This window comes from Lasioglossum baleicum, chromosome 4 (genome assembly GCF_051020765.1).
Source record: "Lasioglossum baleicum chromosome 4, iyLasBale1, whole genome shotgun sequence".
In the NCBI taxonomy this organism is placed as follows: Eukaryota; Metazoa; Arthropoda; class Insecta; order Hymenoptera; family Halictidae; genus Lasioglossum; species Lasioglossum baleicum.
The window spans coordinates 12,597,340-12,612,381 of NC_134932.1; the positions used below are offsets into that span (position 1 = coordinate 12,597,340).

Genomic DNA, 15,042 nt, shown 5'->3' on the forward strand with positions numbered 1-15,042 from the left:
CCGAACATTACGCGAAATGGAGCAGCGATTAAAAACCGTTATTATATCATCGCGTTCTGCAATTCGTTTGCAATGAATCCATAGAATGATTCGCGATCCACATAGTCGATCGTTTGCGAAGCTGCTGGATTTCGTTGTAAGCGATTTCACAGCTTTATTCATTGGTGACAATTAACGTGATAATGACATTTGTGGCAAACTTGACTGAAAATGTTCGCAATATGTGTAAACACACCGAGAAAGTAATTTAGTTTGGTAGAAACTCGATTAACCGGTTCAACCTCTTCTAATAGCGCATTGGACACACACTGAAGTCTGTAAATTCAACTATCTCCTATTGAAATATTCTACCTAATTATATGTAACCCAGACCATCGAATCGTCAAAAAATTGTTATTAATGCAACACTGTTCCAAAGACAATTTCAATGATTCGATCACCCACTGTGAACGTATAACATCCTCCAAGATCGGGCAATCGAATGATTCAGCAAGCATAGTCAGAAAAAGAGCGTGTTACCGTCTACCGACTACCAAAGATAGAAAGCAGAAGATCGATGGATCACAACAGCTGATGAATCGTACGATCACCGGTACACAAAAAGCCCGTGTTTCTCGCGCACCGATCGCCGCAAGAACCTGCTGCACAGATGCACCGGACGCATTCCGATGCACTCTACGCGCCAGCTCGAAAGCGAATTTCTCCTTAATGCAAATCTCGGAAGACACAAAGACGATGCACCGGGAATGGAACTTTGATAACGAGCCGTGTTCCCGATAGCATGCAAATCGCAAACGGGCTAATCGATTGCGAAACCACGCGTCCATTCATCCGATTTTTCGCTTGCGAATATATGCGACACACTTCTCCGAACAGGAATGACAGATTCGAACGCGCCACAGTTTTCCATAAATTTTCCCCCTCCGCGTGTTCGCGCATGTAAAACCATAGAACATGTTTCGCAAGAACAATGCTAGCAGAACGAGTCTGCCGACCGCGAGTCGATTCGTTCCACTGTAAATCGTGATCGTTCGATTATGTCATTTCACCGCAAAAATTCAGCCTTCATCGGTATTTGTCCGTTCGTTTCGTTTACGGCCATTCTTCGCACTATTTTTAACCGCAATTCATTGTTCCACACAATTGATTCGAAGATTGTTTCCCAATGTACTACATTGTGGTTTATTTAATGTTGAAATTCTCCTCCATTGTTAGTTTGTTAGACATTGCTGTTATTAGTTTTGTAGAGACCGACACGAGGCGAAAGATAAATTTGAGATTGAGATTGCTAATGACATAACAAGCTACAAACTAATAATCAACAAGAGTACATAATCTCACAGTAGATGGTTCAAATTACCGTATTAATTAACTTCGCTTTATAAAAACCTAAACTCACGATTTCAGGATTAAGCCATAAGACTTAGTAATGTTTGATACTAACTCTAAATATTGAAGGAAGTGAAAAATAGTGATTTCTTCTCAGTAATTATTTTTTCCATGTTCCTTCGAGCTTGTTGGAACAACGTGGATGCAAGTTTAAGAAACTGTATTTGATTCCAGGTTAATTGTCAAGGAAAAACGAATTGATCGTCCATATAAGGGGGTCGAATTAACGCGAACAGTAAATCTGCTCGCGTCTAACGCGCTCTGATAATCGTCGAGGACCTGAGCGATCGACGTTTTCTGCGCGAGCTGCACTTGTCCGAGGAAAAGCGAAACACTTTCGTCGGGCCCAGTTTTGCACGTATTATGTATGTATGTGTTTCACTCGCGTGCAGCACTCGCGCGCTGCATGCGTTTCCGACGTTTGAAGGTCATAGGATTTACTTAGGCAGCAGGCAGAGCTGGTTTGCGAACCAGCGGTGTTCGACGTGGACCTTCGTGGTCTCTAGACGCTATAATTAACGTGTCTGATAAATACGGTGGTTTCAGGAAAAAGACTGTGGGCTCTCGGCACGGAGACTTTGAAACGGATTCCTGATCATTGCGCCTGAAGTCCGCGATTACCAAGAGACCAGCTAATGAAAAAGTTCTGTGGACATACTTGGCCCTTAAAATCGTGGACACTGGGAACTTAATCTAAAATGTCCGAGCGACCTAGGAACTCTATGTAAATTGTCTGAGATTTTTATGGACCCTGAGAACTTTATCACAAACGTCTAAAATGTCCAATCGCTAGAACACTCCCACATAAAAGAGTTCTACAATCTGCTACAATGCCCTGGAAATGATCGTAGACTCTCTACAAACTATTAAAAACATCTAAAAGAAAAAACCACAACAAATCGTACGGTCAAAATCCATCCAGAATCCCTAGGATTAATTTAATTAGACCGTCAAGAAAATAGGTAACTTGAGGCTATTGCCATAAACAATTTGTCAATTGAAAACCGGTTTCGGATTACGTTGCACTTCGGTTGCACCGGATTAAGGACAAAGAGGAAATCAAGATATCAACTCGCGTAATTAGTCACGGAGACGGACTTTTCGATTACAGAGAGCGACACATTTTCCATCGACATGACTTCCGATCGATCATGATCCACGTCCCATTGATAAACAGCAAATTAGAGATTCGTTTTCCGGCAGATTCGAAATTAAAAGTCAGTCGTACGCGTTCTACGGCGGCTACACGCGCCCGTCTGATCAATTAGCAGTGTCTTCTACTCAGCGCGATGTTCCGCGTGCGAGTAGAACACGCACTTCAATGGTCAGACAGGCGAACGGCCGGAATCGGTGAAACTTCGCTCTGAAACGAAACTTTGCTCTCCGAGCGAAGGACAGTGTCGTTTCGAAAGCGTGACGCGTCGATTTCGGAGTCTTTTGGTCGCCTAGTTCAAGAAACATCCATTTTTACCTCTCCGTTTTCGAGCCAGTTTTCACTTTTTCGTGATTCCGTTGCACATCATGCTCGATCGCGATGAATTATGCTCGCGTGAGCATCGAGGTTCGAACTATCACCTAGTTACAGCAGATTGAAGCGTTCCTGAAAATGTATTAACACTTTCTAACAAAGTTTCTAAAAGTTTCTTCTCTCGAGCATGTTATCACCATGGTCCTACAGTTTTTTGTTCAGAGAGACTGCACGGAATCGTCGCTCGCGAAATGCTACCGAGATCACTCTGTCTCTCATCAGCGAATCATCGTTTACCGTGTCCGCGAATGAATGACAGTTTTCGCTTCGAGTCTTGCGCGGTTTTATGCGGTCACGCCCGACGAAATGCGGGATCAAAGAAACACGTTGTAAGAACTTTATGCAGGAATGTTGCATGAAGTTATCCAAAGGTATCCACCCTTCATTCTCCGCTCGATCCTCAAAACATTGTCCCACCCACGAAACCAAACAAAAACTGCCAATCAAATTCAAGTTATAGAAAATATTTTGTTTAGGCGCCGGTGGCCCCTGGGTCGACCTATATCGTAGGCCGCACAGGCTCGACCCCATATACGTAGTGTCCCATCGCGCATCGGTGCCGACTTTCATTCTCTCGATCGCACACAGTCACCTGTCAGCGCCGGTGGATCCCAACCCAACAACCATCCGATCTCTCGAACGGGACTTACCTCTTCGTCGAACGAAAACGGTGCCGCGTTCGAAAGTAAACTTCCTGTCACCTCACTGCGCCGGAATCCCGGCGGATGTCAGCCTCGATACCGCGGCTCGTCTTTCGCGAGGGAGTTTAGCTTGCACCGGGTAGCCTGCACCTCAGCCTGCACTTCGAGAGACTGTTCAACCCCGAAGAGACAGTCCGATCTCAAAGAGACAATCCTGTCTCAAACAGTCCGATCTCGAAGAGACTGTTCGATCTCGAAGATACTGCTCGATCTTGAAGAAGCAATTCAATTTCGTCTCGACTATCTTCTCAGACGGATCCTCTTAAATCGGTCACGTCTAATCACACCTTACGAACACCATGAAGAAACGATTCAATTTTGAAGAGTTTCTCTGTGGTACTTTCTATCTTTCCAAGATCGATCCTCTTCAATCTATTACATAGGGTAGCACCTTATCGAGACCCTGAAGAAATTGTTCACCCTTAGAGATCTCCGTCGGAACCTGTATCTGTTATTTAGGATCGTGTGTAACTCATCGATCAAGACTCTGAAGAAACGGTTACGATCTTGAAGAGCTATCTAGATGGCACAGCCAGCTATCCAGATGAATCCTCTGTCGCAAATCTTCAAATAAATCTTCTATCTACTTCAGCAGTTTTCCCAAGTGGAGCATAGTCACTGGGACAGTTCTGAGCAGCTGTTTCACCGGTTTGGAACCGTCGGTCGGGGTGCACAGCTAGTTCCAACACACGCGTCGGTTGTTTCGAAGGGGGTAGCACTGTCACGTATCGCGCGCGCACTCGATTGCTTGTCACTATTGCGGAGCGTGTGCACGCGTTCGTCGCGAAGACACGTGCACAGAATGCGGGACCAACGGCCGATGCTGCGTGAATAGTCCGCGGCGCAGCGAAACCGCGGTTTAAGTATTGGTTAAGCAAGCCGCCGCGCCGACAGGAGGCCCCGGGGTGGGGGCGTGTGGGCCTTAAGTGATCGCCTGAAAATCCCATGCCACGAGGAGTCAAGGTCTCCCTCCCTAACACGTTCTAATTCCGCAGAGAGCCACGCTCAGCGAGAGAAAGAGAGAGGGGATCTGGGGCCTCTCGGGCCCGGTACACCCTCCGGCCAAGGTCGTTGCCGAGCTTCCATCACGACCTCTTCTTTTCCATCTTCTTCTTTTTACTATCTTTCTTTTCGACTCTCGTAGCCTAGATTTCGTTTTCTGTACGACGGGATGCCGTCGGTGCAGGTCCAAAGGTCGGAACGATGTTCGAGCGTAGAAATCTTTGGGTCCGTTCCGAAGAATTTTGGGACTTGAAACGATGCCAAAGAGAGAGAGCAGTGCCGCAACGAGGGCGTGGCGAAGAAGGCGCCCGCCATGGGCGCAACCGGGTTTGGGGCGCAAAAAAAAAAACGATACCGACCCGGTTGAGGGTCGCTTGGACACTTTTCAAATCTTGCAAAAAAATCACGGACTCTCATTACAAAACACGTATCCAAATCTAGACATAGTATTAAGGATTTTCATAGCAATGCCTGTAACAACGGCTTCCTGCGAACGTTCGTTTAGCAAATTAAAAATTGTAAAATCGCACCCCCGTTCTTCTATTGGACAAGAGCGATTAACAAACATGTCTATAATATCAATTGAAAAAAAATTTGTTCTTATTCAGGTTATAGATTATTTATTCATACAAATACCTTGACAAATACATTATTGTATATACAGGCAACTAATTTTGATGAGATTAATAGTATTTAATATATAGCATTTAGTAAAATTTAACTTGTTACATTAAAATTTTCAATTTTTGTTGTCATTATTGGGTTACGGGGAGGCGCAAGTTAGACACTTGCCACAGGCGCTTCACACCCTCGTTACGGCACTGCCAAAGAGGACTGTGTTTAATCGTTGGCGGTTGGGGATTTTTTAAAAAATTCGATGTAGGTTCCTCAGGGGAAAGATTGTGGATTAACGTTTGAGGAACTGTGGGAAATGAAAAATGTTTATTGATATTATGTGATCCTGATGTCTTTAATATCCTTGAAGAATTAAGCTCGTTATGTCAACTCAAGGCTAACAGAGCAATGTACTTATTTGGTACGCGCAAACGGATTGAATCGTTAACCAAAAAGCATAGGAGATCGATAGAGAGTAGTCAGCTCGCGCCACTGTCGTTGAAATCACCGCGTCCGGCGAGTTATGGTCGCGTATTCGGAGCACCGGCCCAAGCCACTGTAATCATTTCGTTTATTGACAAGATTTCCATACGCCATTCAATGGCCTGTAATAGGTCGGTACTTTCTCTCCACACCGCGGCGCGGCATGACGTTGCAACGAATTAAGGCCATTTTATTTCCTACCGTGTTCTGACTCGTTACAATGAAAAGCGAAGATGGCCACAAACGTTCGACGGTGTCCCGTGCAAACAGACGAGCCTAGGAATTTCTCGAATTCCACTAACAGCTCGGGAAACAAGTTTTAAAGTGTCACGATGCTCAACAGTGTCGGCTGCTGTCTATTAATTGCTCCGCCACTACAATAATCCCATTAAGATATTGATATTTTCACCTCTACCGATGCCGAAACTGTCCTAGTTAACTGCGATTACTTTCGATCCGCGGATCGACCGGTAATCGCACGCTTCTGGATAATTCCATTACGAGGTGGTCTACTTGTTTCGAATTTTTGTAAATTTTTTCCTCATCGATTTACTTTATGAAAATTAATTGTCCGTTTCGCTCTTGATCGAAACTGACGCAATTAGGTCGTTCCGGTAGAAGGATGTTTATCGCAATTTATGAAAAATAGACATTATATATACATATATAAAGTGACATTTCGGATCGACAAAATAGAATTTAAAAAGTGATGATGCACATCTGTTTTTGTTTGAATGGCGAACGACCTTTTTGTAAGAAGCGTGAATCGAAAACAGACTTGTTGGAACATTTCAAGCGAAATCGTGCGAAAATGATCACGATCTAATTGTTTTTGTCTTCTGAGAACCAGATGTGTTTCAGTTTTTGCGTGACCCTACTACGCAAGTGTTTGCGAACATCATGTTCGTTTGGACAAAAAGTGGGAAATAAACGCTCTAGTCAGCGCGACAATTGTAAATAAGGTTGAATCCGCCTTTGATCAACAAGTTCAGAGATCTTGAAGAAGATGATCTTCATCAATTCATTTGCATAAATCGTCCGGCTCCATCTAACGCAATTCTATCGTCTTTTTGCAGTTATGGACACAAAAATACTGATAGAAAATAAGTGTTTCCAAGTGATCAAGTTTACAAGGAAATCACGTGTTCGCAAATAATTCGATGACACGCGTGATCTGCGTAATGAAGGTTTTTTACGTAGATTTGGCGCATTTTTTGCAGTCTCGCTGAATCTGCTCTGAAAATGCAACTTGATTAGCGATCACGAAGGTCGCGTGTCCTCGTGTCGCAGAATCATCGGTTTGCGACAGTTGTCACTGGTTGATGCGACATGTAATTAGACTTCGTCACGAGAGTTCAGGAACGGTTGCACTATGGAGGGATTAGGGATCGTTTACAGTTTACGGCATGGTACGCGTGACGCACGAGAAAGAAGACAACAATACGCTGAACATTACGTGCATAAAATTATTTCACGAGATGAACTTTCCCGCGAATCTAAAACGGTGCAATTAACGTCGCTACCGATGATGGACGCGATGAGGTCGTTTTCTTCGACTGGAACGAAAAACGATTGTAGAAATTATTGTGAGATACCGATTCCAGCTGACGAAATCTTTCTCGATGGGGTCAAAGAATCCTGCCGGAATGAAAGATTGCTTCCGTGAGATCTCTAACCGTTCACGATTTAACGGATACCTTGCGCGTTGTCTGCCATTCCCTCAAGAGAATTTGGTTGGCCGTTCACTTTTTGACCTCGTCCATGGTCGTGTCCGCTCCCAATGATCGACCTGCTCGCGCCACTCTACCGATGCAAATCCCTATGATCATTATACCCCTGGATCGAAATTGGTTGCGATCGATCGCTCCACTTTCCTACTAAAACGCGTTGTGACTGCACACTGCACATTTCTAATGCGCACGATATCTTGTTGAAAACACTGCTGTGTACTGTGTAGTAGAAATTAAATACACATTTCACAGTTGAGAAATATGTGCGCATAATGCTTCCAGCCTCGATCTATATAAGAAATCATAGATCGTTCTTCTTCTCCTCGATAGATCGAGGATGTGGCAGCACGTTTCCTGGAAGTTATGCGAGAGGACAGTCGCAGCACGTGTTCGATTTATTGTTACGCGGACGACGCGACGTCCATTTTCGTCCTCGTGGCTGACATTTCGTAATCGTGTTTCTTCTCGGGTTGGGTTAACATCAGCTGTTTACCCGGAGCACGTCTTTTGCATAATAGAACTGCACCGGAAAAACTGCACGTTGCACATCTCGTATCGCTCGACCAATATCCTCGGATGATTTTGTTTACCAGTATAACTATCTGTTTGTTTGGACTCTTGCATCCTTAGAGGAGAATATTTTATTGCATTTTTTTGAGACTTTCGTCCTAAAGCAATTCTTTTTTCATTGACAAGGAAAATTCGATTATACAAATTTTTTTTTGTTCGACAGATAAAATCGCTAACGTCAGTCTTGTTTTCCTCGGAGGTTTCATTGTTGTGCCGCGTAATGATTGTTTATTGTTCTTCTTGCGAGTGATCCGCACGTCAGAACCTCCGCGCGGGAAATTTTGTGATGCAATAGGTAAGGAAATGAGACGCGATGTAATTATTATATGGTAGAGACCATGTTCAGTGATCGACGGGGATTCAAGTAGTTGTTTTTTATTACTTACTATTGCGACGGTGCAGTTGCAACTATATTTTGCATAAAAAGCCCCAGTCTAATTATTGACAGCAAGTGGTTCGATTGCATCTGACTTTGTAGATTGCGAGAATTAATTTTATTATGTTTAGTTCGCAAGAGGCCTACGAAAATGGTTTATCAGGAAGCTAAAATCTCCCTGTGGGATCCTGGGACGACATCTACGTGATCAGTCTGCAAATGATCGCTATACCAGGATCCACGGATCTTTCCCGCGATCCTCGTCGGTTCGGCAAACTTCAATTCAAAGACCGTTTCGGTTCGCATTTGTCTTGCGACGCGAATAAATCAAGGATATACGGGTCCTCAGGTTGACTACTGTTGCTGAAGTATGCAAAGGAGTATGCGAATCTCAGACGTTTACGTGAGATCGCATCGAGATCCATTGTCCGGCGACGAACACTGTTCATTTTCGTTCTAGTGATTTCCATTGAAATTTTCTAGTGCTATCTCGCTGTGCTGAAAATTCAGAGCTTGGAGACATCAACGGCCGCATAGAACGCTAAGTTCGCATAGAATTCGCCACCCACTTCGCAATCCTCATGGAAACAAGACCTAATTTTCATTTTCAAGATCTAATTAATTGCATATAACGGTAAAGAACTAAGCGATACTCAGTTTCTTTGAACATTAAGTCGAATGATTCGGTACTGCGATAAAAACTGCAATTCTACTGAACTGTCTTACATTTTTAATATTAGACTACTGTTCTAAAAATTCAGAATCATTCAAGCACCATAGCCCACAGCAACCAGAAGTACAAAAACCCATTGCATTATCTCTCGTTTTTCAGCTGGTCAGTGGTTTCGCTCTCACAATCGATAATTTTACATCGACAACGCTATTGTAACAAGATAATAATGGCACAGTCACTGCGTGCTGAGAACTATATCCTATATTTTGCAAACCTTTAACCAACTCGCAGGAACGATCGTTTTCCACAAAAGCTGGCAATCTTGATCGCGACCGTCGAATAAAAGTGCATTCTCGATAAAATGCATAAAATTGACAGTGTACTATCCATTTATTCTTTCCCAACGTTGTTATTACGCATACAAATTAATTCGTGCTTCTAAGAGTTGGTCAAGTATAATATGATTTTGAGTTCAAATCTCTCGACCGCATATTGACCAAACAAAATGAATATGAACGTTTCAGCGTAAATCGAGCAGATCTACGGAAGATCAAAGTCGCGGAACTGGATCGGTGATCGACCAGCATTTAGCTTAATTAGAAAAACTTTGCACTTGCAATAACGTAGTTATTCGCAATTTATCAGATGTTTTTGCGGCGACCCGTGCAGCATCTGTTTCATTTGAATACGGTTCGCCTTGACCTCTGAAAACAGATTAATTTCGAAATCTCTTGTGTTCTTTCTTGGTTTTCCTTATCGTCTGTTCATCGCTTATTATCTCCGCTCGCGTGGTGCAATTAAAAGGACGTTTATGGTCGCGCACGAATATCGTTGCTCAATGATGACATTCCTGGCTGTTGCAACAGCCGTGGTACCATTTCTTCGGTCCTCAACGAAATCTCTGCTCTAAGTGGATTTTATGGAAAAATGGTATGTCAATCTGTCGGGATAATAACGACAGCAAGAAACTTGGAATAAATTTCCTATTCGATCGCTGCAGTAGCTCGATAAATATTCCGCAAGAAATACGCAAAGTTGCTTTTATCGCCGCGCTATTTCTCATGATTGTGCTCGAACGCTGTCGCGGAAAAGTTCATATGAGAACGAATAAAATTAATCATGTTATAATATTTTCAAATGATAGCGAGTCGCTTTGCTCTGTGGGGAAATATCTTTCTGACAGATCAAGTGAAGATATTGAAGGTATTAATTGCAATCGAATATGGAAGTATGGTAAAAAATGTTGCAAGAAAATATTTCTATAAGTTGACGAATTACAAAAGAAAAAAATCTGAAATCTGCCATTTTGACAGGCTCGATGCTTCTAGTGTTAAGCATCGTTCCGTCTGGTTTCTGATTGTTTACATAGTTGGGCCCAATGTTAACAGTGTCGGCACGATCCTGTCGTTCCGTTTTACCGACGGGGAAGGCCCCGATTGGAATTAAAACGACGCGCGACGTAACCGGCAATTCGAATCGTATAAGCGCGGCTCGGAGCGATGGAAATCTGACGTACTTACGTGTTTCGTGGAGAGAGGAAAGGTCGCCGGCTTGGATGAGATTTATGGTTTGATTGCCGGCGAAATTCATAGAGAACCTGATTCGTGTCGCGGTTTCGTGATTTTAAGCCTGTCGACTCTCGTTTGTCGCGAATTTTCGCGAAAATCTCAATGCTCGATCCTCGCGAAAACCTCGGAATCTGAATTTGTGATGTTTTTTCTTCAGTATGTACACACTGACCATTTAGAACAAAAATGTAAAGCTATAAATTTCGTACTTAATTGGTTCATTCTTTGGGAATATTGTGCAATATTTTTTTTTGTTCAATAAACACGTTCTGCAGATTTGCAACGTTAGAGCATTTGTTGCCGGTAACGAGGGAACCGGATACTTATCGAGATATCCGTGTGGGTTACGAGGCACTGACATTTCGAGGGATCTCGTTAACATGATAAACAGTAAACATGCAGAACTGGATCGACGTTCGTACATATTTACGAGCTTGGCTGCCATTATCGGCGATAATGGTAGCACCGGCTCGAAACCCGAGGGTAGAATTATTTATGGTTTCGAAAATCCGATTGTTGCCAGATTGCTGCCATATCACGTATGGTGAATTGCGAAACAATGTGGGAAGTCCGGCGCGAATGTTCGTTTTTATCCTTCGGTGTTCGATCTTCCATTAAAATTCTGTTCTATCCATGAATTTCCAATCGGAAATTAATTGAGTTCTTAATTTATAATAAATTCCTTATGAAAAACTTTATTACAAAATATATTTATTTGGTATTTACCATGGATTAACGTGCACATGAAAGATGAAAAACATAATCGAAGTTCTCGTTGGTAGCATGAACGCCTGCTGCATCGCAACCAGTCTGCCTCTGCGGACTGCGTGAACATAATCGCTACGGGATCGTTTTATATCCCCTCTCTGTAGATTTATTAACTTCTTCTCGTACGATGGAAAAATACAAAATGAATGAATTAAACGTTCTTGCTACTTAGCAATACATATCAAACACCACTTTAAACCATAAGTATTAAATGAGCGAATAATGAGACAGCTTGAAGAACCAAAACAACGAGAACATAAATCAACATTTACCTTTTCTATTGCCTTACGTTACGCTCTCTCATTTTTGGCACATTGGCAAACTGTTTCGTATGATTGAAGTGTTTCAAAATTTTTTAAACGTAAATGTTTATTTCCAGGTTTTCACTTTGATAATTCTCAGGGTTTTTAAAATAATTTTGTCCCCTGAATTGCACACAGTATTTTAACAAAATAAACGCGACCCTTTGTGTATAAAAATTTATGACCTAATACCGCTGACGTTTTGAATACCGACCGTGTTAATGAATTATTCCTCGGTTAAGTTCAAGGTACTGATTTTCATTACCAATCAAGGAAGAAGGTTAATGGCATTCTCGCATTTAATGTTTTTGCATCGACGTAAACATCTTTCCGTAATTTTCGATCGACCAAGCAGGAAGCAATTAACAAAACCAACGTATCATCACTGATTTTTACAAATCGATCGTCTCCATAGATCATTCTGTTTTTTTTACGAAAATCGCAAGAAGAGGTTGCTTGTGTTCATAAATTATGGCTGTTTATTTTATGCGCGCTGCTTTTTTTCCATTAACTCTGTTTCACTGGAACTGTTGTCAAGAGAGAGTGCAAAAAACACGCTGATCATTTTACGATAATTAGTTCTACTTAAACAATTTTCTTGGCATCGGAGTACACGCGTTCTATTGCGACAAAACAACTTGTTGTTTCAACTTTTGTTTATCATTCAGTCACTGTTCACCAGCGAGTACATTCGTTGTCATTTTCGACGTGGTGTTTGCTGACATTATGCAGATTGTGGATTTCGGAGAAATAATTAATTGAAGATTCGGTGGACTGTTCTTTTTTTCTTTTTACATGGTATTTTACGATTATCTAATACATACGCATCTCGTAAACGATTTTATGAATAATTTGTTGTTCCTTAAACAATGATCTAAATCGCAGCTGCGTATAGCTGGTGGATCTGTGCTACTGTATTCTCGAAAGTCAACGAGATCTCGTTTGTTTCGATCAATTTTTTTTCCGGTGCGGCGCGTCCAGTTACTGGATTAACCGATCGGACGTTTCTGAGCACCACCGTAGACCTTCGGGGAAGAATTAGATCACCGAGAGACGAAGCAAGGCGCAGAAACCCGCGGTTATGGTTGTTCGGTCCGCAAACCACTATAATTTAACGCTATCGGGCTTCTTTGGCTGAATGAACGGAGTCGAAGGACAGGCGAACAAGTGCGTGAGAGTATGTCGATCGGTAAATCGGTTTTTTACCCTTCGGTAACGCTATTTTTCTAATTAAACAAATTGCTTCTCATCTGCAACATCGCGGGGAAGGTGGCTGAGGTAAAAACGGCGCGACGCGGCGCATGCATGCTTTACAAAGAGCGCAACGACCTTCGTTCGAATGGCGAAACCACGATTTTCCTCGAATTGTTGCTTTTTTCGGTTACCTTTCGAATTTCCGACCGATCGTTAAACTTACGAGATAATAGTTCAAATAATTGCCAAGGTTCCGGGGGGGGGGGGGGGTCGATGGAATTTTTTCGTAACACAATCGTATGAATTATCCGAAGCCTTGTTACGAAAAATAATGACTATGTTCGAAACAAAAATTGCAAATACTTGAAACTATTCTATTTCTAAAGAGAAAGGTTCGCTTATTCTCTTATTTTCTAACAGTCCCCGAAATTTCCCAAGCTGTCCATTTGCCAAGGCTTGTTTGTTGGGTCAGTTTTATTTGGCCGATTGGAAATCGACATTGCGCTGGCAAATATCATGCGACGCACCGAGATAAGCATTTTTATCGAGGGATTCCGCGCGCAGATGATTCTTAGCAATAGCTAATCGCGGCTGCGATTTGTCACGAGCCTCGTAAATTCTCTGGCGAAGACACACGGGCTACGCAAACGATGACTTTTTGACATTTGCCGTGGTTGCACACCGACGATAGTATAACCGTGGAATACCTTTCGAGGAATTGTAACTTGAGGCCAGGTGCGGCCGTTGGGAAAATTCGTGCGTTTTCTGTCGACCCCTATAGACATTTTTACAAGAGTCTCCTCCTCTTCTACGAGCCTTTCAAGGTAGCATAGCGATCACCGGAGACGCTCGTAATTCATGCTGTCCGTGTACGGTGGCTGCATAAAATATTTTGCCATGCAAACATTGACTCCTCCAATCGTTGAACAATTGTCGATTGAAATGTCCCTATAGACGGGGATTTTTACAACCTTTTGAATATCCACGATTTGAACAGATACTTTCCGAATTTGCTGCAAATTCCTTTGAGATACCATTGTTTCATTATAAAGCAGCATTTGATTGTCAAAAAATAAATTATTTGTGAGTCCTACGAACTAATTTGTAGGACAGCTTCTCGTTAATTACAACTCGTCGCAAGTACATTCCGCGAATTAGAATAATTCCAATTGATACAAGCGAGAACAGGTAAACATAATAATCCGCGATCAAAATGTCACCGATGACATAGCACTTCCACCGCACGATGGGAAAAACAATTGCAGACATTTATAACCGGTGGCTGCAGTGCCGCAAGCTGTACCAAATGCGTTTTCAGTTTCGAATGTATTATAGCTCCGAATCGCGTAGATACATGTTACACAGAAATAAAGTTCAATTTGCAAGCTGTTGAAACTTTGATTTGATACAAGCAGATTGGGAACTCGGGGTAATAAAGTGCAATATTTATGGATTTCTGTAAAAATCCATGCAAAGTGAAATGTGAAGTTGGGCACTTTTAACGTTGCGGGGTTCTGTGCTCTCTGAACCGTGATGATTTAAACGTGTTCCATAGTATTTAATTGATCTGTATCTGCCAGCGATTCGGAGCGAAGGTGAGAAACAATGCAATTGCTATCTGCCGCGATTAATTGTCGGCGAACGTTTAATTTCGCCTCGAAGCGGAACGTAACATCTGCATTATTGCGCTTTTGTTAATGTCTATCACAGAGCTGGGGAAAATAGTATTTTAAATAGTAAATAATCCTATTTATTTCTCTCAAAGTATGTGTACGACTTTGAAAATAAAATCTTTTATTTAATGCAGTAATTTTTGAAAATAAAATATTTATTTGATGCAGAAATTTTTGACAATAAAATAATTTATTTGAGGCAGTAATTTTTTTGAAAATAGTATTTTATTTGAAGAATATTGGAAATATTTGTATTTTGTCTTTATTTTCAATTTTAATTTTAAGTATTGTTGCTGAAAATAATGGTTCGAATTTAATACATTTATGGGTGTAAATCGTTTCTTAACGATAAGATAGACTGTATGGTTATGTTTATCTCAAAGTGTTATAACAATGCAAAAAGTATGATATTTTATTTCGTGTTTTATTTACACAATATCCATATCTATACAATATCCATCGCCATTTTC

General features: G+C 41.9%; 2 protein-coding genes across 2 annotated transcripts in view; one reads left to right on the top strand and one right to left on the bottom strand.

Moving 5' to 3' along the window:
- Nucleotides 1-4,462, bottom strand: part of LOC143207891 (very long chain fatty acid elongase AAEL008004) — a 26,894-nt gene extending 22,432 nt beyond the window's left edge. Inside the window, exon 1 of the mRNA XM_076421779.1 lies at nucleotides 3,568-4,462. The gene's annotated coding sequence lies outside the window, so the exon portion shown is untranslated. The remainder of the gene's footprint in view (nucleotides 1-3,567) is intronic.
- Nucleotides 1-15,042, top strand: part of Sit (stuck in traffic) — a 57,419-nt gene that overhangs the window by 18,859 nt on the left and 23,518 nt on the right. The window lies entirely within an intron of this gene.